General features: G+C 36.5%; 1 protein-coding gene across 2 annotated transcripts in view; it reads right to left on the reverse strand.

The window, feature by feature from the left end:
- The window catches only part of LOC110374922 (protein kinase C, brain isozyme), a 201,715-nt gene that overhangs the window by 135,820 nt on the left and 39,730 nt on the right, over positions 1-26,165 (reverse strand). The window lies entirely within an intron of this gene.

The raw sequence follows: 26,165 nt of genomic DNA on the forward strand, positions 1-26,165 counted from the left end.
TTAGTAAAAACAACCGCGCTTCTTTTACACTGTTTCAGAGTCTACAATAACTTTGCTTCGCGACTTTATTTCGACATACCAAACACTGTGTATTATCCTACATGCTCATATATGCATGGAAATCTGCAGCTATTCACACACAAAAAAATTACACCATTCAATAAACCAACCACGGCCATTAAATTCCAGCTAAAATAATACACAAATCCGCGAACCATTAATCAAGCTACAGGAGACATGGTGTTCTGACGGTAAATCGGACCAATTTGTCCCGTGTCATAAAATGCCCTTTCAATAGTAATAGTGATGGTAATGTGACGTTTTATCGGGACAGCGCGGGACAGGGGATTATTGAAACCGACAAGTGGAGGAATTGTTAAATTCACGATTCGAGGCAATTTTGTAGCTTTTGCATCTTTGCGTCGGTGTAATTTACATATGTGAAATATCTAAATCTATAAATAATAATTCATCAGGTGTAATGAAGATTATTTTTGTTTCTCTATCTGTAGAAATGTGTCTTCCGAGTTGAAGTTACCAAAATGTATCGATGCCAATATTATTAAACCTCTCTAAAAACTTAACTCTATACATTACTTGAAACACTTAGGTACATAAACATACTAACATTATCTAAACCCAGGTAAGACGCTCCTATCTTAAAAACATAATCATATCCCACAAAATATAACTACATTTTGACCAAAAAGAAGAGAAAATAAAAATATAACTCGAAGACATGACGTTGTTTGAGAAGGGTCAATCGCCTACAAGCTGCCAAGACGCGATACCCTTCAATTAAAGCGTCCTTTAAGAACGGCGATCACGGGATCCCGGGATCCCGCGTCGATAGAGTTATCCCGCGGTATGACAGCACTACGTAATACGATAGTAAATTGCATCGATTTTTCGAACATATTCTGTTACTGTCTTTTTTTTATCGTCCCACTGTTGGGCACAGGCCTCCTCTCACAAGGAGAAGGATTGAGCATTAATCACCACGTTTGCTCAACGCGGGTTGGTGATTTCAGACTTTATAGTCCAGGTTTCCTCAAGATGTTTTCCTTCACCTTTTTATCAGCCATTGATGTCCAATATATACTTAGAAAGTACATACAAACTTAGAAAAGTTGCACTTCCCTGACCTGGAATCGAACCCACAACCTCATTCTCGAAAGGTAGGCTCTTTACCCAACAGGCCACCACGACATTCGAACCTGTAGACGAAATACATTATGTAGTTTGAATTGAAACATAACTATGACTGATGTCAATGCGATTGATAGTCATCATCAACTTTTATGGATAGTCGGTAATTTTGTTACCAAATTGGTGGGTAGTTTGGTGTGCCAAATTGGTTGTACTTTGTTATGGTAACGATATTGGTTTTTAATCGGTGTTACTGTAATTTGAATTAATTGGTTTGGAATGTTGAATGTTTAAAGTTTGTTTTAAATGAAAATCTGCTAGCCTTCGTAACGTGTATGTACGTTACGAAGGCAAGCCTGTTGCTATAGGCCAGATTCGAATAGGGGGACACCGAATGTCCAAATGGAAGAACCTTGGTTTGGAGAAAAGCTTAGTACGAATAAGATGACTAAATAGGTATTTTGGTTAAGTAAAGATGACGACCAAAAAATCTCCTTCCTTACTTAACACAAAGCAGCATACAAATTACATACTTTATTTACTATCTAAGATAAGTACCGAATTGTCTCGACGACAGCCAGCTTATTTTCACCATTAACCCCAAACACAGATTACATGTACCAATTGACCTAGCGTCAAAAACTAACACACACACACCCACAGACACAAACACACACACACACACATACATACAACATAACCTAATTCCGAACGGGCTGACCACGCTCCAATGAGTTAGAAACATTCCCGCTAATGCAATCGACCGTCCGTCTGTCCGTTTGCTAGCGAAATACTGGTCTCTTTTTTTCTCAATAGACTTTTCTATATTCTATAAATCACATTTTTCTACCCCATTGCGTCCATTTTGTGGTGGTACAGAAATATTGCTTCGATATTTGAAAGTCTGTGTTAAATTGGTAGTGTTTTGTTTTGTGGAAAGATCTAGTTTTGGGGGGAAAAGTGTTATAGGTTGTAGATATTATTTTAACCTATTTATAGTACCTTTTTATGGAACCTAATCGAGGATTGGGCGCTCTTTTCGCTTACTTATTTATCCAATCTCTGGTTCATTTTGTTTGATTGAAGAAACTGTTGGACCTCTAGGTATAGAAAATTATTTCGGTGTTAGATGGCCCACTTATCGGAGAAGGCTACAGACTACTTTATGTCCGGGAGCGGGAAGTAAGTCCCCACGTACGCGGATGAAACTATGGGGAACGTCTAATCCTAAATAAATGCCATCCCGCGACATACCTACAGCACCTCTATGCATAGATAGGTATCACAAAATTTCTCCAAAACACAAACCCCCACATTTTTACACCCAACACGTCGCCATCACTTCAACGAAGATATTACACCCTTAAAGCACAATATACCTAAATCCTCAATTCCTCACAATCAAACGAGGAAACCCGCGAACAAAGCCTTGTCAAGCTTAAAGGATCTGTCTTGGAAACCATTTTTTTCCTCGAACCTACCTCGTATCATATCATCTACGTACAAAGGACTAAAAAGGGAACAGTGATAACCCTTTACGGGGAATGAATGATTGATGGTAAGGTAATTACCATTGGTGATACCTGATGATCTATAGGGGTTTGTGAGGTTACCAATGGAATTTATGTCTGTCTTGAGGGCAGGTGATATATGAGTTTGGGTATGGGAAGAACCACCTACCGATAAACTAAGAAATGGAATGGAAAATTATCATACTTTAATTACAGATTTGCATGTTTGTTACTTCTTCACACACAATTCACTCAAATGGATGGAGGTGGCAGTAATATAAGTTATAAATCAGAACAGAAAATAGGCAACTGTTTATCAATTGTAGAAAGTAGCACCTCGGGACTCGGATGAAAAGCAAAGGAACAGCTATAAAAACATTACTCATTACATTCAGATTTGCTTTTAAAAACCTACGCACTTATTCCATCCAGGTAAGTACAGATTTATTTTTAATACCTAACAACAGTCTCATAGCCTTGATATTTTTAACAGTAAAATACAGCCTTCCCTCCAGGCATAATTTCAAAATAAAATACCTACAAAATCCGAACTTAATAGAAAGCCCTGAGCCCTCTTTATTTTCAATCTAAACCTAGCATTTTCTTCTATTTTCCATATTTATGTAATAATAAAGTTTTCAGAGCTACCTACTGGGGCCACAGGTCGATGGGGATATGAAAATACACCGCCTTTGTTTCCTTCTGCCCTGGTACTTTACTCAGCGAGTTTACGTCTTTTATGGACTTTGGAAACAAAATTGTAATGTTTGAGTTTGTACTGAAACTCGTAACTTTGGTGGAATGTATCATTTTGTACGTAGATATTTGATTTAATATCTTGGAGTTTTATGCGTAATTTGATTATAAGTATTTTAGGCTTAATTACTTAGTTAAATCTGAATATTGTCGATTGTGTCAATTTTTCCTTGTAACGTAACTGAGTCGCAATAAAACCATCAAAACCAATACAAACCAATTCATAAGCAATCTAACACTTACGCAACCCACATCACCGAATATGACAAATTACCTCATAAAACCGCAATTATTTTCGTTTTCCTCAAGCACCTAGCGAGGCGTATCAGCAAAAAGTCGGCATCGATCGGCGAAGGTTACGCTACAGGGGCCTTCCTGACGGAAATTAACAGGAACAAAGAAACAACTGCCACCGACACGTTAGAAGTAAGAAAAAAAAAACAAACTGTACAGATTCCCGCGGTATTTCGAAAAGAGAACGTTGAAAATTTCGTGGACCGTTTTTGAATTTCGATGGAAACAGCACTGGCAACAATTTTTTTTTGTTTGACCAAGTTTGACATCTGTCTTTAGTTTTGAGCTCTTAAATTCTATTACGCTTTCAAATAAATTAAAATCTTTCCAAAAAATTTTGATCTGAACATTATCTAAAATAAAACATTTTTCATAGATCGCACCCAATTCCGCGGTAGAACCCAATACCGCGGCAACATTAACATCGTGCCTTGTTTACATAAAACATTGACCAACGGGAGCAGGCACTACCTTCGATTTGTTAGGATTAACTGTACCCCACTGACAGATCGCCACGGTCAGTTTGCGTAATTTAATCGAACCCCAGTTTGTTATTTCCACGCTTTTAGTTTCATTTATTAAGTAGGCGACCCGCGGTTTTGCCCTCTCTTGATCTCTAGCACAACAAATCGCATGGTCAGCCACGTTTTGAACAGCCTATATATCCTTGCACTAGGTAATCATGGATTAAATAATGAGGTAAAAGCTTCAGGGATATTATGAGTACTCGTGACGGGATAATATTGCCAAAAAACGATCCTAGATATATTCAGCACAGTAAAAATATAAACACTTCTTCTTATCTGATACCAATTATTTCAATTGACTTCTGCAACAGATTTAACACGAGTAGCAAAAATGTCAAGCATTATCTGAAGTACTCACCCTTATATCTAGGCTTTATATATGTCACCGACGTATAGGTCCTTAAAAGTTAGGCTGGGGCCTTATACATTTAATACTTGTCAAGGCTTAACGTATGCTTCCCACGCTATTTCGCAAAAGATAATTTATCTTCGCAATTTTACAAACTAAAACGGAAAATTGTACGTGGGTGTTCGTTCTATTCAAGCGTTATTTTTGTGGAAAGGAATTTTCTGTTCAAAATTTAAGTATTTCAGCAATTCCCTGCTATTCTACTAAACTGAGTAGGAGTAATATTGAAGATAAAACGATAAGCTGCTTATTGCTCGAGGGAAAATTAGAAAAAATCTATTGGGAGATAATTAAGTGGAATATTATGATACCGGACCACCAATACGAAAAAAAAGTGTGGAAAAAGGCAAGAGAGAGAATATTGCCTCGTCTATCTTTTACCATATATACTTGGGAGCTATTTAGGTAGGCGAACAGAACAGAACAAAACCACACAGAACGACTGCCTATTTGACTTTCACAACCATCCGCCCGTAAACCATGTTACATGATACCCCTTACTAACACTAGCAAACTTTCCAACTTCTGATCACCCCGTAATGAGTGTCAAAGATCCCTTAAACCAAAGACAATTTACACTTAAACAAAACCTCCAAACTGCCACTATTTAAACTTCACCATTAGAACTCCGATTCGAAATTTCAAAACTCGAAGCACCCAATTCGATTCGTTTGAGAAGTTGAGCCCGATATTAGTTCGAATAACGCACTTTGAGTACTGGCATACTGCAGACTTTTAGTCGGCCAACAGTCAGTATGGAAATGAATGGTAGTTTGCACAGACATGATGTGTTGCTGGGGAATTTGTTGCGCCACTTCTTCCCTGCAACTTATTAAACATAGGAAGTGGTGAATGGTGGGCGCATTTAGAGAGCTGTCTTTTGTAATTTTTTGACGTTCAAATAGTCCTGTTTTGGAGACGAGTTTGAATTTGAAATTCAGCATTGGCTGGGTATTTGGCCGATATCAGAGCGACTGAAAATATTTTTTTTTTTTCAACCAACTGTAGGCCGACTGTTTAGTCTACAGTCTGCGGCTACTCTTAATAGGATCAACGGAATTGATTCTGATAGCGAATTGCTTTGCAGTATTATTCCGGATCACACCGGTTTAATTCAGGCCCGCTAAGCCTGTAGGCTGTACTTAACAGGGAAGTAATAGGGTTTTAAAAAGAACGCTGCTTTCTCATTGGTGGATCAGCGGCCAATGAGGGCTGAACGTTTTTTTATTGGTATTTTATTCGAGAAATGGTAATTGAAATTCTTATCTGGCAAATATAAATTAAATAGATTATTATAGAAATATTCAAGAAGTGATTTACACGATGCCGATGTAAACATGCTTATGCCAAGTCAATTTTATGCCGTTTGAATGAAAGAAATAATGAAAATAATGCCAGCTGAATGAGTACCTGTAACTCTACATATGTAAAAATTCATTTCACAAATAATAAATAAGATATAAGATATATTCACAAACAAACAGTAGCTTTACCCATTAAAATGACACAAAAAACACAACAGCCTTTTATATGCGTGCCGATTGATTTTGATGGCCGAACTAATGGCCACTTCCTGAGGCATCCCTTATAGTAAATACTGCTTCGTGATAAGTCAATATTATGCTCAGAACAAGTGTTATTGGGACCGACGTTTTTAGGTCACGCTTGACGCTTTTGGGTATAGCGAAAGGATTCTTTTTTGTTTTTTGATGAATCGTAATATGACATGGAGTGTATCTTTATTTGGGTATGTGCTCTATTTTTGAATCTTATATGCTTTAGTTGCATTGTATTGTGTCAGGGATAGCTTATGTACAGCCACTGAACTGTAAAAAATATAACTTATTTGGAGCTTTTTGCCGATTCTTTTCCATAAGAACCGTGCAACTAACTAGCTTTACTATTTGAAATATTTTGTTATGAGTTTGATTTGAAGTATATTTGCTTCGTAATAGACTCAAAGCAATACCTGAATATACTGTTTTTTTTTTTTTATAGTAGGTATATGCAGTTTAGAAGACACACAGAAATCACGATCATCTCATTTTTCACTCTCCTTCAAAACTAGAGAACGAACCGATTGGGACGAAAAATACGTCGCAAAATAGTACAGTTACCCCGAGTACATTTTCTAGCAGTACATTTCCAGACGTGGCGTCGCATAAAATCTACACATGCATCAATCAAATACTGACGGCAGATGAAAGTCATTGACAGTGACACATCTGGGTACAGTTCACATTGGCGGGTTTTTCTCGTGCGTTACAAAATCAAGAGTAGTCAGGAAAAAACAAAGTGAAAAATATCTGTAGTATGATCTGGTAGTATCGTCAAAATCGTGTGGAAATGTGGTGATTCTGGGATTGTGGAATGGCAATAAGTGGTTTAATTACTTATTGGCATTTAGCATGAATTTAATATTGCACAATTTTCAAGCATTACGAAACTTCGTGTATGAAATCCAGTTGCATTCGGGGAAAATCAGAATCAGTTCGGTAGAAACAGAGATTACTGTTACAAACTCGAGAAGTACATTACTTGTTTATAATCTATACTAATATAAGAAAGAGGATTTTTGATAGTTTATTTGTAAACCATAAAGGCTCCTAAACTACTGAACTGATTTGAAAAAATCTTATACTGCTGGAAAGCTACACTCTTTCTAAGTAACATATGCTATATTTTATCCTGATACTGGCAATAGGTCTCACGGGAAGCAAGTGAAAACGAGAGCAATCGGTTAGTAAGAAATAAAAGTTTATTCCAAAAACATGCTAACACTTATTGCAGTTTGAAGTTCGTAAATGAAGCACTATTAGCCTAATTCATTAAATTAGAAGTGTGCCCATCGTCATTTGAATTAGTTTCGCAATTTGTCTAATGAAACTTTTAGAGCGTCATAAATGGCTGTTAAGTACTTTGACCTTTGTCAAACAAAATGGATTTTGTTTTAGGTTTAAATTGATGTTTTATAGTGGGCGATATGTCACTTACAGTGTGGAGGGTAAATTGATGACAATGTGATAATTGAGGATATGAAAATAGAACGTTTGTTTCAAAACAGTATTATATATTATATTCTATTTGTTTTTTTATAGGGCAATATGGGATTTATTTTATTTACTGCTGAATTAATGTACGATTGCAAGGTATCTGATTAAAATCTATTTCAATACCGTTTACTTCATACCTCAGTTTGGTAACGGTTTTACTTAATGGGTTTAATTTATTAATGGTGATAACGAACCGATCAGCGACTTAAATATAGAAATGTCAAAAAAGTTAATAGCTTTTCATAGTCCGATTTAACAGCTTACGCAAATAAACTAAATGTTAAAGTTCGTAAAGAGTTTTCTTTCTAGATTCCAGGATTCAATCTATTGCTTGTACTTTGCTACAACGCCACATGCAAAATGCTTAGTTGAAATTCCTACCGTTTCAATTCAATCTCTTCAATTCCATTCAGCTGCGAATGACATCACCGCAGAGCTAACAGTATCCTTATTAACACGAGTACAGAGTGGGACATACTCTAAATATACTCCTCATTTAAGGTGGACACACATTTGTACAGCAAGTCTATCAACGACACGAACTGTAGCATTTAATACATGAAATCTTATGAAACCTCGCATATGTGCCATGTTAGATTCGTCCGAATCGAAAGAACCTAAATTCTAGACGAATTTGGATAACGTGGTAAATTCGGTGCAACTGATATTTGTGTTTGACAAGCGTTCAGGAAATTTTGCCAGGGCTGCGTGATTGTTCGAAAGAGTTACCGTGAGACTGGTACATACATACAAGGCTAAAAAACGAGCATGGTGGGTTTTAGACATAAGATTCTGACCCCTGATGCTGACCAAAAAATATGTGTCAAGGAAATACGAACGATTTCTTCGGCGCGATGGATTCTTTCTTGCGGATATAAGTCCTTCGTTTGGCGCGTTCAGTTTTAACAAATGTACGACCACCTTAAAACCGGTTATATCCATGTTTTCAGAATAAACTATGACGAGTATATTATTGTGTCATTTATATGAGTGTTACTGTCTACACGCGAATTTGGAGTTAGTGATACATAAACGCGTTTAATAATTTACTTTCACTAATTAATGTGATGTCCTATTAAAATAGTGGGGCTGATAAAACAGTAAAGTGATGTTATGTTTTATTAGAATTTTCAAGTCTCATTTATACTTCTATAGTATGTAATATAATAAAGAGATTTTTTTGTTTGTTTCTTTGTGCTCTGAGGGCTCTGTAACTGAACCGATTTGAAAAATTCTTTCACTGTTGGAAAGCCACACTCATCCTGAAAAACATAAGCTTTATTTATCTCAGTAAGTTAATAGTTTCCAAGGGACGCGGGCGAAACCGCGGCAAACTAGTTTTATAATAATGTGAATAGAACAAACGAACTGTCATTTAAGCATCTTGGATATCAACTCTTTAAGAAGACAGAAAGATTAGGGTTCGGATAACCAAAAGAGTTTGTAAAATCCATCAAAGTTTTCAATCCCATTATTGTACAATCGCGTCTCAAACACAACAATAAACAATTTAATTAAATTTCTTCAACTAAAACAAACTGGACAACAATTAATCAATTCAATTATAGAGGAAATTAAACAAAAGCATGATATTCTTGATATAATATGAATGCCTTCAATGGCGTCCTTTAGAATCAAACGGACGAAACCAGTCAGTGTTGTGGAATAATTTCCGAGATTACTGGACAAAAGCGGTTCAAACTGGTTAATCAACGTCGCGGAATGGTCTTGACCTTTCTCTGGGTATTTTGATCAGTTGGAATATACCAGATGTAGAATATCCTTTATCCGCAATCATATTTTGCCTTTCTGATTTTCATAGTTGCGATGGAATTTTACTTTAAAAAAAACAGCTGCAACAATCAACAATTTTGTAATACCTACACGTGCAGAATCTACAAAAAAAGAAGAAAAAAATGCCTATTTTCAATAAACATTCCGAACAAAAGAAAAAAATATTTCAGCGTAACAATACCCGCCATTACCGAACAAAGGCAGTATGAGCCGGTTAACGGCGGTTATTAACCGGGTCAATCCGGTGCGAGGCGGTTTGAGCTGGAACTCACGTGGTCGCCCGGGACGGATGCAACGTGCAATTAATTAAAATGGCTGGTAACGTGTTAACCTGAAGTGTGGCAATGGACAAAAGAGGTTGCATACAACAGGTTTTAATTACTGTAAGTTGTTTGATTTCAGAATGTTGGAAAACGTGAATGTATTTTAAGTTTGTTTTTTTTATGGCCTATGTATATCACTTTAATTACATCTGGGTAAGAACGTGAAGATGGTACAGGGTGTCTAAAACGTTTTAATAGAAAAAAAAACCAGCATAAGATATATTAGGAAAAAAAAACTGTATTTTATTATGTATCAATTAAGATCTCGAGTTGAAATATGTAAATGCATTGAGGAAACTCAAGATAAATAACTTGTTATTTAGATAAAAGAACATTTCATTTATTATTAATTCACCGTTATTTACCAGAATCAAAACACTGCAACAGCTATTTAACAGAAACTAAATTCTGACACACGCTAACATAAAACAACTCACAAGACAAGAAAACTTCCCTTAATTTTCCTCACAAGAAAACTTAACATCAAAATATATCAAGCTAGACAACTTAGATTAAAACACATCTGGATATGAAAGGCTAAGAAGTTCCGTGCCCCTCAAGCTTGCAGGTGATGCAGTAATATAAGACTTTCATATGTTCCAAGGTTTACCTACTCGAAGTAATCCGGAGTAGGGTGGCGAGGATTTTCGGATATAGAGGATAAAGTTGGGATTTTTGAAACTTGTGTTCGAAATGTAGGGGGAAATACTTTTTGTGTCAATTTATTGATTCTATTACCTCGGTTTGTCAATCGAGCATCAATAGGAATATTTTTTTGGGGTTGGCACAGTATGTGATTTCCTTATATACTCTTTTATCCAACGTCATCGCACAAGTGACATTTTTTCTAGTCATATCGTCTTTGACACAATTCATCCATAGTCCGAAACTTAAAAAAAAACTCAATTGATATTAAATATTCTAAATTAGACTTTCGTGTAAAATAAGCAGCCATTAAATATTTTTTATGCAAAAAAGACATACACAAAACATAATTCAAATAACATTCCACTCTAAAATAATAAATTAATTAACCACAAAACCTGCTAACCGCCACTTTATCAAAACCACTGTTACTACTCGTACGCTTCTAAACTTTACATTACGATGAAAAAATACTGACCACATTGTTAGAATTTTTACAGCAACGAATATTATTTCAGTATTCGTACTTTTGTAGTTGTTATATTATATTTTAGGTTACATACTTAGATCATTTAACTAACCGGAGCCGCCGTGAGCACAGCGAAAAAACAGCCTACTTAAAAGGAGGGGAGAAGCAACGCAACAGATAGTGATAGCTCACTCAAATATCACACAGCGTTACGCACGCACACGCAAAACTAACAAACGCAAGCATAAAGGCGCTTTCAACTTATACGTAGGTACTGTACGTCTAACGCACCGCTTCGGCACCGCAGTCGGCCGTCAAGAAACGCATAATGGTCTCTGCACACAGCGGGCGCGGCGTGGCGTGGCGGGACGGCGACGTGACACTGAGCAGTTGTAATGTACTAGATTTTACGGACGACATCACACAGAGTCGTCCCGCTCGGCGCGACGCGACGCGACGATCTAGTACATTGTGTCGCGTTGCCGTCCCGTCCCGCCGCGCCGCGCCCGCTGTGTGCAGAAACCTTAAGTTGAAAGCGCCCTAAGCTTGACAGTTGACCAGTATGATCTCTCGTACCTTTGCCTGATGTGCAGGCATGGCTATGGTCTGTCCGGTTGGTTAAACTTTCTAAGTTGTTAAAACAAAGCTTTTATTTATTCAATTTTTGGTCGAACCTGACTGTACTATTGTACAATATTTCAGTAAAAGCCTTATGGACGGCGTATTTGAAAAGGGATTATCGTTTCAACTGTGCGTTTGTAGAGTGTATCTAATTCTATATGTATTGTATGTGATGGGTTAAATCTGCCTTTATGCGTTTATTTTGGTGCATAAACCAGTTTTGAAATAGCATGTCGTTATAGTCGCTAAATATTGTTATTTCAGAGAAGGGAAATTTATACCTTCTATTACTAAAAAGCTGTAGAGTTTGCTTGCTTGAACGTGCTAATCTCAGGAACTATGGGTCCGATTTGAAAAAATATTTCAGTGTTAGATAGCACACTTATCAAGGAAGTTTTTATCCGGGTTCGGGCAGAAGTTCCCACGGAATGTGGGTGAAACCGCTGGCAGAAGCTAGTCAATGAAAGAAATGACATTTTAAGAATGTCTGCGGAATTCATTCTCCTCTTTTAAACCTTGTGAATTGATTCAAGAATCACATACATTAGAAAGTTAACATTAACAACATACCAATAAAGTCTTCCTCAAATTAATCTGAAGCTTCAAAACACCACAAGACAAATAACTCATAATCCGAGCTCTGAATTAACAGTCTCACGGATTTAAGACGTGTGGAGACTAAAGTACAGTAAATATATTTAATCTTACTCGAAAAGCGGGTAAAGGTTTACTCGCGAAGTGCGAGAAACAAAAATGTTAAGACGCGAACTCACTAAAAATGTTCGCTTGTAATGTTACATTTCAGATTCGTTGTCGGTACGGTTGAAAACAGTCAGGCTGTCTGATAAAATGCTGAACTGGACCTATTTGGCAAAATATTCTACAACTCTTATGTATTTTATTCTGTATGGTGTAATTCTGTACATATAATGTTTTTTTCCCTCTTCCTATTTTGAGTATTGAATCTTTACCACTTAGTACGTAGGCGCGTACGTGCAGGCCACTGTCACATTTTGTAGTTATAGAAGCTCGTACCATGATCAATTTTCTTACATCCGTAAAAAAAAAGTAACAGACGAATTCAGAACCTCCTTCCTTTCTGGGAAATCGGTTAAAATTTGGCATACATTAACTTTTAAATTGCATCAAATACACAGCGTATCATAACATTCGGTTCTTCCACGAATGTTACACTCAATCCAACGTTACATTACAACACCCAATGAGTTGCTACCTTAACAAGTACTCGTAGAACAGACATACTGCCGACTTGCGAGTTCGTTCCGCGAACTTTGACACAACTTATTCAATTTTCAAGCTTATTACGACTTTGATTCTTGTGGATTAGAGTATTAATATTCGAGTTGTATGAGTTGTGCCGCAGTTGGATTGTCTTGTTTGTGGATATTATTTAGCTGTTTGTTTATTTATTTTTAATATTGTATTTTAAAATAAACTAAATCTATATTTACACAAAAAAGAAAACTTAAAACTAACAAAGCGCGTCGAAAAATTTACTGTTTAGAATCCTAGTTCATTTTGAAATCAAAGTTTTTCTTAAATATAATTTTTCACTTTATGGGTTGGTATTCGTAGTATCAGTTAAATACAGTACAGCAAATGTACAGTTAAAGGAAAATAAAAGTTTTCTCCGATCTAAAAGTGCCTTCAGCTTTTTCCTGTCTTTATTTTTTATATTTGAAAACGGTTCCCCAAAGCCGTGAAAATGGCTGACATTTATAAAATAATTGATCAGTCGAACTTTGACCATCCCTTATTTTGCGCGTCCGATAAAAACAAATGCAAATTTTCGCAAAAGTTTCGATTATTTTCGTACCTATTCTAAAATGTTCTCCGCTACAAAAAGAGTACTAGGATAATATGATCAAATAACTACTCTTCAGTTTTGGGCCCTCACAACATTCGGCGTCGAAAAATTCGAAACGAAGATATGTACGTCAAAAATCCGGGTTAGACAACGCGGTTTATCAAAATCGCAGACATAGATATCGAGCTTAGAGCATTTTACCAACAGGAATAGCCGTGCTATCCCTTCTGCCAAAAATAAGAGGCCGCTGGTTCAAAGTCAACTTTTATTGAAAACAGGCTATTTATTAGCAATTCTTCACGTTAAAATAATCTCATACGTGCGACTTTATGTTTATGTTTTTCTATTTTGTCATGTGCGTGTGATTAAAAATGAGTGAGCTATCAGTATTTGTTGCGTTGGATCCCCGTCAGACTTTTTCGCATACAGATTTGAGCTGAAGGCCGTTCCATTTGGTTGAACGCTCTAAGATACCGACGGTCCTTCGACCGGGATACCCGGGTTACCCGGTTGATAAACCCGATACGTTTGCCATTCCGTGCACGATAAATTGGTTTGTACAAAGAAAAGATACGTTCGTAGCCTAAGGGTTAATGTTCTAAAATTATGAGTAGCCCGAATGGAGTATTTGTAAGGATGATACCCGGGATTGGTTATTAGGGAGGGGCTCAATCGATTTTTTGCAAGGTTTTCTTTTGGCTATCTCGATGGACGCGTATCGATACAAATAAAGGTGTATTTTACACACACTGTTTTAATATTTTTGAGGTGTTTATAGGAGGGCTTATATGTTTATATGTTTGCGTAAAATTAAATTGTCATTAATTAAGGAATAGAGTATTCTCAGCCTTTCGTTATCTAGATAACGGTCTCCATAACTTTGTCCAACTAAATAAAAAGCACGGTCTCACAGCCTGTACTTATCTCTTACAAAGTCCCAGTTTCTACATTTACACTAAACATATATGAGCACAAAACGTTGGAAACTTGAACTGTAACTAACTGAATGTACTAAAGATAAGCTCAAAATTCCTTTAGCATTTAAGAAAGAGACTCAGTTCATTTACTTGAAAAGATAAAAGATACATTCAATTTTGTAAGTGAGGATAATGGAAACCTCTATTTTAAAAGAAAATTGTGTGATGATTTTGCACTTAGATAAATAGTGAATGCGTCAGTATCTAATGCACTTTTTGTGGCACTGTAGAGAGTGTCTCCCAGTCCTACAGTACCGTAACAGATGTTACTTTTTATTCGGGTCCACAAAGAGTGATATAGGCATGTTAGGAAAGATATATGTTACCATTTAATCACTAACATTATGAACGTAAAAATGTTGATTTGTTTGTAACATTTTAAGGCAAAATAGCAAGGCAAGACGGATTTTAAGCTTTACAGCGATGCATAAGCTTCTTCTTCTTCAATTTAAGAGCCCAGCTCTTCTCGGCGCAGCTCCTTCCATTTACGCCTATCTAGCGCCAACTCCTGAACTTCATTATACGTCACAACATTCACCTTCTCTATAATTTGCTTGATGTTGTTGTACCTTAGACGACCCCTTCCCCTCTTTCCTTCGACTTTCCCTTCCACGATGTTTTTTACGCATAAGCTTATATATCAGAAATTCGAACCACATATAGGTATTCAGGTATTGGAAGAAGTAGTTCCCTCGTGTAGGTGGAATCGCACAAAACAGCTTTAGATAAACGTTTTCACATTCCCTACCATCACATCCCCCTACAAAAAAGCCAAATTGATCTAAAATTTTATTACAACGCCCAATAACGTCTGTTCAGAGAAACCACAAAAGGATGAAGGTCAAAGCATCAAAATTTACCGTAACGAGCCCAAATATGACCAGTCAATATTGAAAGCCCACGCGAGCGACAATTCAGTACGTATTTAGACTTTCAATTTAGATTAGGCGCGTTGTTGTGTGACAAATGTGCCGTTTTTAGAGGCCTTGTGTATCATTGCCAATGGTTTTTTATTTGAGAACTGAGTATAAGCTTTGTGGGTATGTGTTTTGAAAGGTACGATAACCAAAAATGTGATCACCAGCCGCCTACTCGTACGAAAGAGTATCGGGTTGTCTGAGTAACTGGGTTGAGGACGTCAGATAGACGCGCCTTGTAAAACACTGTTACTCACCTGCTTTTGGTCAGACTGGAAGCTGATCCCAGCTTATTCGGGAAAAAGCAGAAGTATTCAGTACATCCAAGCAATTGGATTCATGGCAATTATGCAACCCTTGAGAATCAAACTCAGGGCCTCACGATCGCCAAGCCCTTCACAGCTATTGATCAATGACCGATGCCTTATTGTTTTTTACTTCTCATGTAGTTGAGTTGTCAACATACATATGTGATAGGTGAGAACTTGGCAAGTGATGATGTATCGTACAAGCTCATATTTCTATGAAGCGAGGTACCATCACATTGTGGTCGTGTAACAATTTTTATGGTCGTAAAAAGGTGGTTATGACTGTACCGAGTTTGAAGAACATAAGCTTAACTTTCACTTGTTTATTGCTACATAAATGGCCTTTTGTGTAGATGTGTGAGACACTTTTATACAACATTTATCCAAGTCTGACTGATAGACCATTTGGGACACTTAAATAAAATTTAAAATTTAAATATAAATAAAAAGCACATTTAAACAAAAATAAATCTCGTTTCACCTAGTAAAATCTAAATAAAGATTTCAGAAGTTCGTTCACACTAATCCTTATTCAATACATTTTACACTCGATAAACTTTTCAATGTCAGCGTAGAGGGTGTGCTACGAACTTGTTACGCGCGCTACGCACGTAGCGAAATAAGTGCTACGAGGCGTAGCAAAGCCCCTACGAAAGTTTGTATCTACCACGTTTTGGGTAACAATATTTTAATACAAGCTCTTAGGTAAATTATTTAAATTAATTCGGTTAAGTGTCCGCAAGCTTGTTCGAGATTTATGATAATGATGCTTTGGTGTCGCTTCTTGTTTAAAAGAAAAACAAAAGATTTTGTTTTCACATTTTTTCTCAAGTGATTCTGGATTTAGTTTGAATGCTATTTTTATATTATTTCTATGTTCTGTACCTGAAAAGCACTATCTTATACCTAAAATGCAAACATATACCAGTCTTTTAAAATAACTTGAATTATTTTATTTTCCGATCAGCCATTTTCCTGCGGTTTCACTCTCATCCCCTAGGAACGAGTGGGATAAAGTATATCCTAAGTTACTCGAGAGAAGTGTAACTTTCCAACAGTGAAAGAATTTTTCAAACCGGTTCAGTAGTTTCGGAGCCTTTAAGGGTATAAACAATAAAAACAATCGATATACTATGTTAGTACAGATTGTATAGACTAGCTCAACAAACTCAAAAAACTGTTTACTTAAAAATACAAATATTTTGAGGCGCATAAAATCGCAGTCAGTTGTTTTGGCATCTGTTTACTTGTTATTATGCAAATGGAGGCCCTCTTGTTTGGGCGGGCCTAGGCGAATTATTAAATGGCGGCCGTGGCCATTGTGAATTAAGTATTGTTTTAACTTTCTTTTATTGATTACTAGGCAATTTTTGTTGTTGTTTTTGATTGTCTTAATGACTTGTAGGTTGTAGTTTTTACTGAGCTATTTTTGTGTTTTGATGAGAAAGTTTTTAAAGATTGGTGCTTTTTAAAACGCGAAAACTAATGGCCGGTGTTTGAGCACTTCTGTCAATGGTTTATCTTTTAAATTTCACTTGAAAATAAATAGTCTCTTCGTTGTTTTTTAATGCAGTTAATTCTGTTTGTTACTTACTTAATTTGAGTGATAGTAATACACTAACTGATAGTTGACTTAGTACTCTCCACAGATTCGTAGCTGGAAAACTTACCTGGAAAGAGACAAAAAAAATATTAGAATACAGATTTAATTTACATAATAATTACTGAAAAGTCACATAAGGTGCTGCTCAAAACATCATTTAATCACGTTCACACTAACGCAATGGTGTGATAGTACAGACTTTGAGGACCAGTTTCACTGACAATAAAAAGTTCAGTTTTCTTGAAACATCTATTTACCATGAATTTTCACAATCAATTTTCAAAGTTCTTGAAACAGTTGTTTCAAGAAATACGGACGGCTATATTGTAAGTGAACTACTTCGGTCTTTGTCTTGCTAAACCTCTTGTATGTCGCTAATTATAAAACAATATAAAATCAATTATGTCTGAAGCCGACCCCAATACAGTTGGGAAAAGGCTCGGCAGATGATGTATACCTGTGCTCCGACAAGCAATGGGTTAAAAGTATTTCTGTGTGAGAAGCTCATGAACCAATTCCATACATTACAGTATTAAGGTCGACAGGATTTATACCGACATGATAAGACGTGTGAAACCAGTCGCCCGTTCATATCAGTTCAGCGTTAATTAGAGAAGAAGGGTCATAGCCAGTTGCCAACGCAAAGGGGCTGTTCGAAATATTTAATTGCTAAAAATGCTGTATGTTCAATTTTCTATAAGCTATATATCCGTTGTGTCGCGTTTATATCTATACTAATATTATAAAGCTGAAGAGTTTGTTTGTTTGTTTGTTTGTTTGAACGCGCTAATCTCAGGAACTACTGGTCCGATTTGAAAAATTCTTTCAGTGTTAGATAGCCCATTTATCGAGGAAGGCTATAGGCTACTTTTTATCCGGGTTCGTGCAGAAGTTTCGATGCGGGTGAAACCGTTGGCAGAAGCTAGTATTGGATATGGGCATAATTTATATGAGGCTAATTTCAAAATTCAGTTTAAGAAACCCACCGAATATCGATCCCTTTTCTTCTAATCACCGTTTGTTTTGAGCAGATAACAGTTCTTCTTGTTGTTTCGTAATACAAAAAAAACTATACAGATTAATACATATGTTAAATTACGATGGACTTTCACTCTTACACTTTGTCATAAGTCACACTAACACATTTTCTATAATATCGGTACACTTGTATAGTCTCGGAATAATTTTACCTACTACGTTCATATTTTATCAAAGAAGTAGAAGTCGGTGCATTTAATTAATTCCACCCTTTCTTCTAAAGAGCGTCAACTATTTGCCTTTTTAGTGCAAATTATCGTGTGTTAAGTTACATAACAAGGTCAGTAGATAGTTTCACAACTGCCATCCAGCCAAATGACCACCATTGAAGCACTTGGTAATCCTCACAATTAGCTGCCGAGATCGGGCGCTGGATAAAACTGGTTACATCCAGATTAATCCGGCTCTAACAGGTGCACGGACAAATGGCTAGTTGGGAAATATTTCTAGTTTTTCTGGGATGACGTTTTTGAAAAGGTTATATATAGTGTTGTTGTAGAGCTTTTGAAAGCGGTATTTATATTTAGTTGCACGACAAAGGTTTACAATTAATAACTTAATGTTCGCAAATATGTTGTCAAGAGAAAAATAATAACCAAATTACTGAGGAAAAGGGCAAGGCGAAGAACTAAAATAATAAATTAATATGATAAGACTGTCACATAAAATATTTATAGCATAAACTTTTAGTAGGAACCTTTTACTATTCATATAAATAAAAATAAATCCCTAAATAAATAATACATTCACCTTTACTCACTAAAGAGGTACTGAAATAGACGCTTAAACACGAGCTACAAAAACTTGCAAATCTTCTTAACTCACAAACTTTGTAGGTCTGACCTCTGACCTTTCAGAATGAGAGTAATTTCACGGCCCACGCGTCTCTGAGACGCATTTCTCTTGCATCTTTATTTCAAAGACTGAGAAATCTTAGAGCATTTTTCAGTGACCTAAATAAGTATTCTGTAGTAAGACAGTAAATAGTTAGGGTCGGTTCATATCTGACGGAAAATGCGTCGAGCGTATCGTAAATGTATGATCGACTCACTAACGCATCATCGGTTATGTGTGAATGATTGAATGTTTTACCGTATATTTGTCAGTTCTGGCGTTACGCGACCGATAATACGCGACGCATATTCCGTTAGATATGAACCGACCCTTATAGTTAAGGGGGCACTGATTAACAAAATTCAATGTTTAGTTAAGTATTTTGTGTTGGTTTTAAAAACAGCTTCGAAATTAACATTTCATTGAGCTGTCATTGATAACGCTCTCAGATCACATTATTTGTGCAACTCAACGTAAAATAGTTCGCATAATTTCAATTTTTTGTGATCTAAACAAACCAGCAAAATTTTTCACATGTGTAGAATTTTTAGTTAGGTCTTTGAAAAAATGTCTCGGCATATTCATAGCCTTTGACCATTTGAACCAACAATTGCAGAAAAAGACCCCAAAAAGGCCAGGCCTTTGTGCCTACAACAACAAACATACCATATCACATACCAAACATAAAAAAAATAATACACACACACACATCTAAAGGCATGCCAATTTTATTCAGGTCTTTGAAAAAATCTCCGGACATATTCATAGTTTATGACCATTTGAACCAACCATTGCAGAAAAGAAGACCAGGCCTTTGTGTCTACAACCACATATCAAACACAAAAAAAGAGTAACAAAACACACACACACACACATGTAATAGCCATGCCCTCTCATTGAGCACACAACACGTTCGTCCTATATTCATGCTCCAACGAACACCAGTCTCGTTTCCCTATATTTATTTTGATTTCGCTGTTCCCACGGAGTAAGGGAAGATGAGCGGAGATGCCATAATGCAGATAGGCTTTCTTCTAGGTCAAATTCGTACGGTGGACATGACTGAAACGATCAGTTAGAGTGAAGCAACGAGGGGTTCGTGTTCTTTAAGACATCTATCAACGATTTTTGGTATTACAAAAAATGGTCAGGTCTAAAAGGGCGAAGACAGCAACGTTCCTCGTCCTCCGCACACTTTCTTAGGTGATTTTCCGTCATGGCACCTCCGCTAGTCATTCTGTTCTCCGTGGCTGTTCCCTATTTCGTTGCGTGCAATAGAAAAATCCTGGTGTAAAGTTGCCAGGTTTTTTTGCAAGCAGTGGTTTGTGTTGTTTGGGAGTTCGAATGTGGCTTTGCAGGTTTTGTCAGAGCTTGTCATAGTAAGTGCTACACGTTGTTATGAGATTGCATTTTGGATTGATTTTACTAATTTGGTACTATTAAAAAGACATCGCTTCTAGCTTCTGATTACCTAGACTGCCAAAGATTGAAGTGAGTCAAATGACAGCCGGCATCCACTAATTTAACGTGTCTTCCGATACATGTAGGATGGCGACTCGTGCAGAAACTGACCATGCCAAGGACTGCTTATCTTTATGATCGAACGATTCGTGCTACTGCTACATAGCCACAAACTGCTCTTACAGCTATTTGGCTTATTGAAACTAAAAAAAAAAGGATTGAAACTGTCGATCTTGAATTCTAATCGATATATAAAGCATACTAATCCTAGTGAAAGTTCTTAGGAGAACTGGTTTGTCATGTTTAAAGTCCATCTTCAAGCGACTTTCCAATTTTCTCAAAATATTTGTCTAAATAAAGTCCTAAAATAATTCCAGACTTTTCGAGGCACCTAAAAATCTCAAAGTAAAATAAACAGTTCTTATAATCAGGGCTCGTCTGAAGATTTATTTGTGGACTTCTCTTAAACAAGCTTTAAGTTCAAACGACCTGAAAAAACGTTAGACGAAATAATAATAAATATTTACACACAAATAAATATATTTTGTTTTTATTTGGCGAAGGATTCTTCGGTTGTTTAGCTGTTGAAATAAGGTTCTAAGTATCAAAGATATTGAACCTTTTTGGACAGCCTGGCTCTAAGATAATACATATATTTGCTGATCTGAGACTAAATAAAAGAATACACAAGTTTGCTAAGCATTTGAATATTTTTATAATAAAATACAAAAATAGTATGTATTTTATTATAAAAATATTCTTTACTTAATAATGTAGAATTTTCGGTCAATGTCTTTTTCTTTACTGGGCCCGCATATACGTAAACTAATACTAAATTAATAAATAATACCCAACAACGTCACAAAACATTAAATAATTCAATATTATAAACAAGTAAGTCAGTTTGTACAAAGTGGCGAGTTCCGTACATAATGCCAGCTTAAGCCGTCTCAATCGCGCTTATTCTCTTTGCCTACAATCGTATCTTAGCGCGAATAAAGGGAATTCTTTATGAGCACGTTACGAACAATTCTGTGTTTTAGATGCGTTAATATCCTGACAACACAGTTAAAACCGCATGAACCATTTACTCCAAAATACAACCAATACTAAATATAACGCAACAACAGAAAAATACATTATTCAATACTAGACAGACAGGATGGCCACCGCAGACGGGGTAGACCCCGGAAGAAATGGCGTGACGACCTGGATACCTACAACCCTGACTTATGGGACCACTCTAAGGATCGAGAGGTGTGGAGACGAGATGGGGAGGCCTTTACCCAGCTGTGGGACAATAAAGGCTAAGAAAAAAAAATACTATACATTTTCCCGCGGTTTCCGTGGGAACTACTGTCAGCACCAGGATAAAATATAGCCTATATTACTCGCAGATAATGTAGCTTTCTATTGGTGGAAGAATTTTTAAAATCGGTCCAGTAGTTTTTGAGTTTATCCATTATAAACACAATTTTCCTCTTTATGATATTACTAGCTGGTGCCCGCGACTTCGTCTGCGCAGGATTAGTATTTCGAACAATATGTTTATAAATTGTAGCCTATGTGTTATTCTGATGTATAAGCTATATTGTATACATCAGAATAATACATATTGTAAAGTTTCATTAAAATCCATTCAGTAGTTTTTGCGTGAAAGAGTAACAAACATCCATCCATCCATCCATACAAACTTTCGCGTTTATAATATTATTAGTAGAATAGTATAGGTTGTAAATAAATAAGACAGTTTTTAAAGTGGCGAGTTGCGTACATAATGCCAGCTTAAGCCGTCTCAATCGCGCTTATTCTCTTTGCGTACAATCGCAACTTAGCGCGATAAAGGGAATTCTTTATGAGCACGTTACGAACAATTTCGTATTTTTAACCCCCGACGCAAAAACGACGGGGGTTATAAGTTTGACGTGTCTGTGTGTGTGTGTGTGTGTGTGTGTGTGTGTGTGTGTGTGTGTGTGTGTGTATGTGGCATCGTAGCTCCCAAACGGATGATCCGATTGTAATGCGGTTTTTTTTGTATAAAAGGTATGTCAGTCGGGAGTGTTCTTAGCTATGTTTGGTGGAAATCGGTTCAGGTCTTCAAGGTCATCAGCTCGTTTGCTAGATGTGATAGGAATGTTACACGCTCAGTTTACTTGCAAGCATATGTGGGATCTGAAATTTGAAACACTAATGTCTTTTGGAATTACTGAGCTGGTCTGCTGTTAGGGCACGAAGGTAGGAGACGTAACCCTGAACTGCCTTTTAGTAAACCCATCGAGTTTGGGCTCGTTGAATTTGTCTTGACGAGTTCTCTTCATGTTTCTGATTGACGAGAAACTGATGCTGGAAATGGGATGTGGCGGATGAAACCCTGGAATGCCGGAATGAAACGGATAAACCGATTTACATTTTTGCTGAAAATCTAGAATGTCCAAAGGTTAATCTTTATTGTTTCTCAATCTGTGCAATTCTCCCAGAGCCAGTTTGTCATGAGGATTGTTAAACAACTTCCTTTGGCCGGGATCGCATATAGCGACCCCATCTTAAGATAAAATAAATTAAATGAAAGAAGGAAAAATTAAGGAGCTCCTTTAAAAAGCATGAAATAAAATTAAATTATAAATTTAAAAAAACCCCCGACCCAAAAAGTACGCAATAATTATGACAAAAGGTTAAAACGCTAAACCCTATAAAAGCAAAAATAACTTTTAACACTACGTAAACTAAATTTTGACGTGTCGGGGGACCGCTTTTTACCTTCATAAATACTTACATAAATCTAATGATACCTACCTAATTAAAACATTCGTTTAAAAAAAAACACGTATCTAAAGTAATGAATTAGAGCGGTCCCCCGACACGACAAAATTTAGTTTACGTAGTGTTAAAAGTTATTTTTTGCTTTTTATAGGGTTTAGCGTTTTTAACCTTTTTGTCATAATTATTGCGTACTTTTTTTGGGTCGGGGGTTTTTTAGATGCCCTAATATTCTGACAATACAGTTAAAACCACATGAACTATTTACTCAAAAACACAACCAACACTAAATAAAACGCAACAACTGAACAATACATTACATTATACATACAACGTTATGTAAGAACTACTGCCCGCATCAGGTTAAAATATAGCCTATGTTACTTGCAGATAATGTAGCCTTCTAATGATGGAAGAATTTTTGAAATCGGTAAAGTAGTTTTTGAGTTTATATCAACATCATCATCATCATTATCATCTCAGCCATAGGACGACCACTGCTGAACATAGGCCTCCCCCTTTGATCTCCACAGATACCTGTTGGAAGCGACCTGCATCCAGCGTCTTCCGGCGACCTTTATAAGGTCGTCTGTCATATTTGAGTTTGTATAAAAACAAACAAAGTTTTCCTTCTTTTATAATATTATTGCAAAGTGGCGAGTTCCGTTCATAATGCCAGCTTAAGCCGTCTCAATCGCGCTTATTCTCTTTGCGTACAATCGTAGCTTAGCGCGAATAAAGGGAATTCTTTATGAGGACGTTACGAACAGTTTTGTGTTTTGGGCTGTCATTTCATTTACATGCTAAGCCTTGTTGGTTGAAAATTATTTATAATGCAATATGTTTTACCTTTTGTAGTAAAGTAAGTATGTCTTAACGAAGTATGTATTTCTCTGTTATTTTTTATTTTTGGTATCATTTGACATTAATTCATATTTAATTTATTGTAATTTTTATGTGCATTTTATGTAATTCTACACAATGAAAATTGTTTTTGAATAAAAATAAATGATGAATGATGAGTAATCATGTCTAATTGATGAAGTGTTCGGGTACCTACTAATTCAATACTTTGTACCATTAACCATGTTGATTTCTGATACTCACGCGAATCTATACTAATATTATAAAGCTGAAGAGTTTGTTTGTTTGAACGCGCTAATCTCAGGAACTACTGGTCCGATTTGAACAATTCTTTCGGTGTTAGATAGCCCATTTATCGAAGGCTAAGGAAGGCTATAGGCTAATTTTTATCCGGGTTCGTGCAGAGGTTCCCACGGGATGCGGGTGAAACCGCTGGCAGAAGCTAGTATTAGATATTTAAATAAAACTACTTTTGCGGTCAAGTAAGCTAATAAACGGAATTCTTTATGAGAACGTTACGAACAATGTTGTGCTTTGAGCTGTCATTTTATTTACATGGTATGGTATAAGCCTTGTTTTATGGGAACGGTTGGTTGAAAGTTATTTATAATGCAATATGTTTTTACCTTTTGGAGTTGAGTAGTCTCGTCTACTTCATGATGTTGAGGGCTCTATATAAATGAATTTATCATCAGCCTACTTTACAAGAGTCCATTTCTATAATAAGATTGATACCTTTTGGCTAGCCGTGTTTGTCTACATAGTAAACCAAAAATGACAATCTGGTAGAGAAAACCCGTTTTCAGAAGTAAAGAAATAAAAATATTACTATCAATTTCATCATCATCCTCCGAGCCTTTTTCCCAAACTATGTTGGGGTCGGCTTCCAGTCTAACCGGATGTAGCTGAGTACTAGTGCTTTACAAGGAGCGACTGCCCTGCCTGACCTCCTCAACCCAGTTACCCAGGCAACCCAATACCCCTTGGTTAGACTGGTGTCAGACTTACTGGCTTCTGACTACCCGTAACGACTGCCAAGGATGTTCTATGACAGCCGGGACCTACAGTTTAACGTGCCATCCGAAACACAGTCATTGGTGTCTAAGATATACTTAGAAAGTACATACAAACTTAGAAAAGTTGCATTGGTACTTGCCTGACCTGGAATCGAACCCGCGCCCTCATACTCGAGAGGTTGGTTCTTTGCCCACTAGGCCACCACGACTACTATCAATTTCATCAAAGCTAACCTTATGCTGAACTGGCATGATTGGACCAAACAGTCAGTTCTATTTATATAAAATATGATACATTTTATATATCTGTTAATACATGAATAAGCTATTACAAAGTATCATAAATAGCTATTGCAATTCCGTCTAAAGCTTCAGATATCTAGAATTTTCCATCTATTTTCATTGCTTTTAATATCCGTACATCTCTGCAATAAACGTTTAGACGCTATAAAAACTAACAGCCTTATTACAAGAAAATCTACAAAGCTGCACGAATAGAAAAATCAATGTTTTCAATTTAATACAAACACTAGCCGTTTTCACGCAGTTTCACCCGCGTCTCGTGAGAACTACTGCCCGCACTGAGATGAAATATAGGATATGTTACTCAGGAAGAGGGTTCCTTTCCAACAGTGAAAGAATTTTTCAAATCGGTTCAAAAGTTTCGGAGCCTTTTGAGTACAAACAAACCAAAAAATTCCTCTTTATTTTATTAGTAAAGACAGATTTTCCGGTTTTCATGAAAAACCATTTTCTCATATTTCCCACGAAGAGAAAACTATCAATCTTCTTGAAAAAAACATGTATTCAATACTATAACTGATAACCAATGAATAACTTTGTCAAAGTCGGTCGGGTTTCTCGTAGCGCTACGAGCGTAGCGGCGTAGCACGTAGCCACGATTTGTTCGAAGCCTACGAGGCTACGATATTCAATATAGTTGGATGTTCGAATATATCTTGCTGAATTGAATATTGTTTTAAAATGTATGTCGAATGATAAGTAGGGCCG

This window comes from Helicoverpa armigera, chromosome 8 (genome assembly GCF_030705265.1).
Source record: "Helicoverpa armigera isolate CAAS_96S chromosome 8, ASM3070526v1, whole genome shotgun sequence".
Lineage (NCBI taxonomy): Eukaryota > Metazoa > Arthropoda > Insecta > Lepidoptera > Noctuidae > Helicoverpa > Helicoverpa armigera.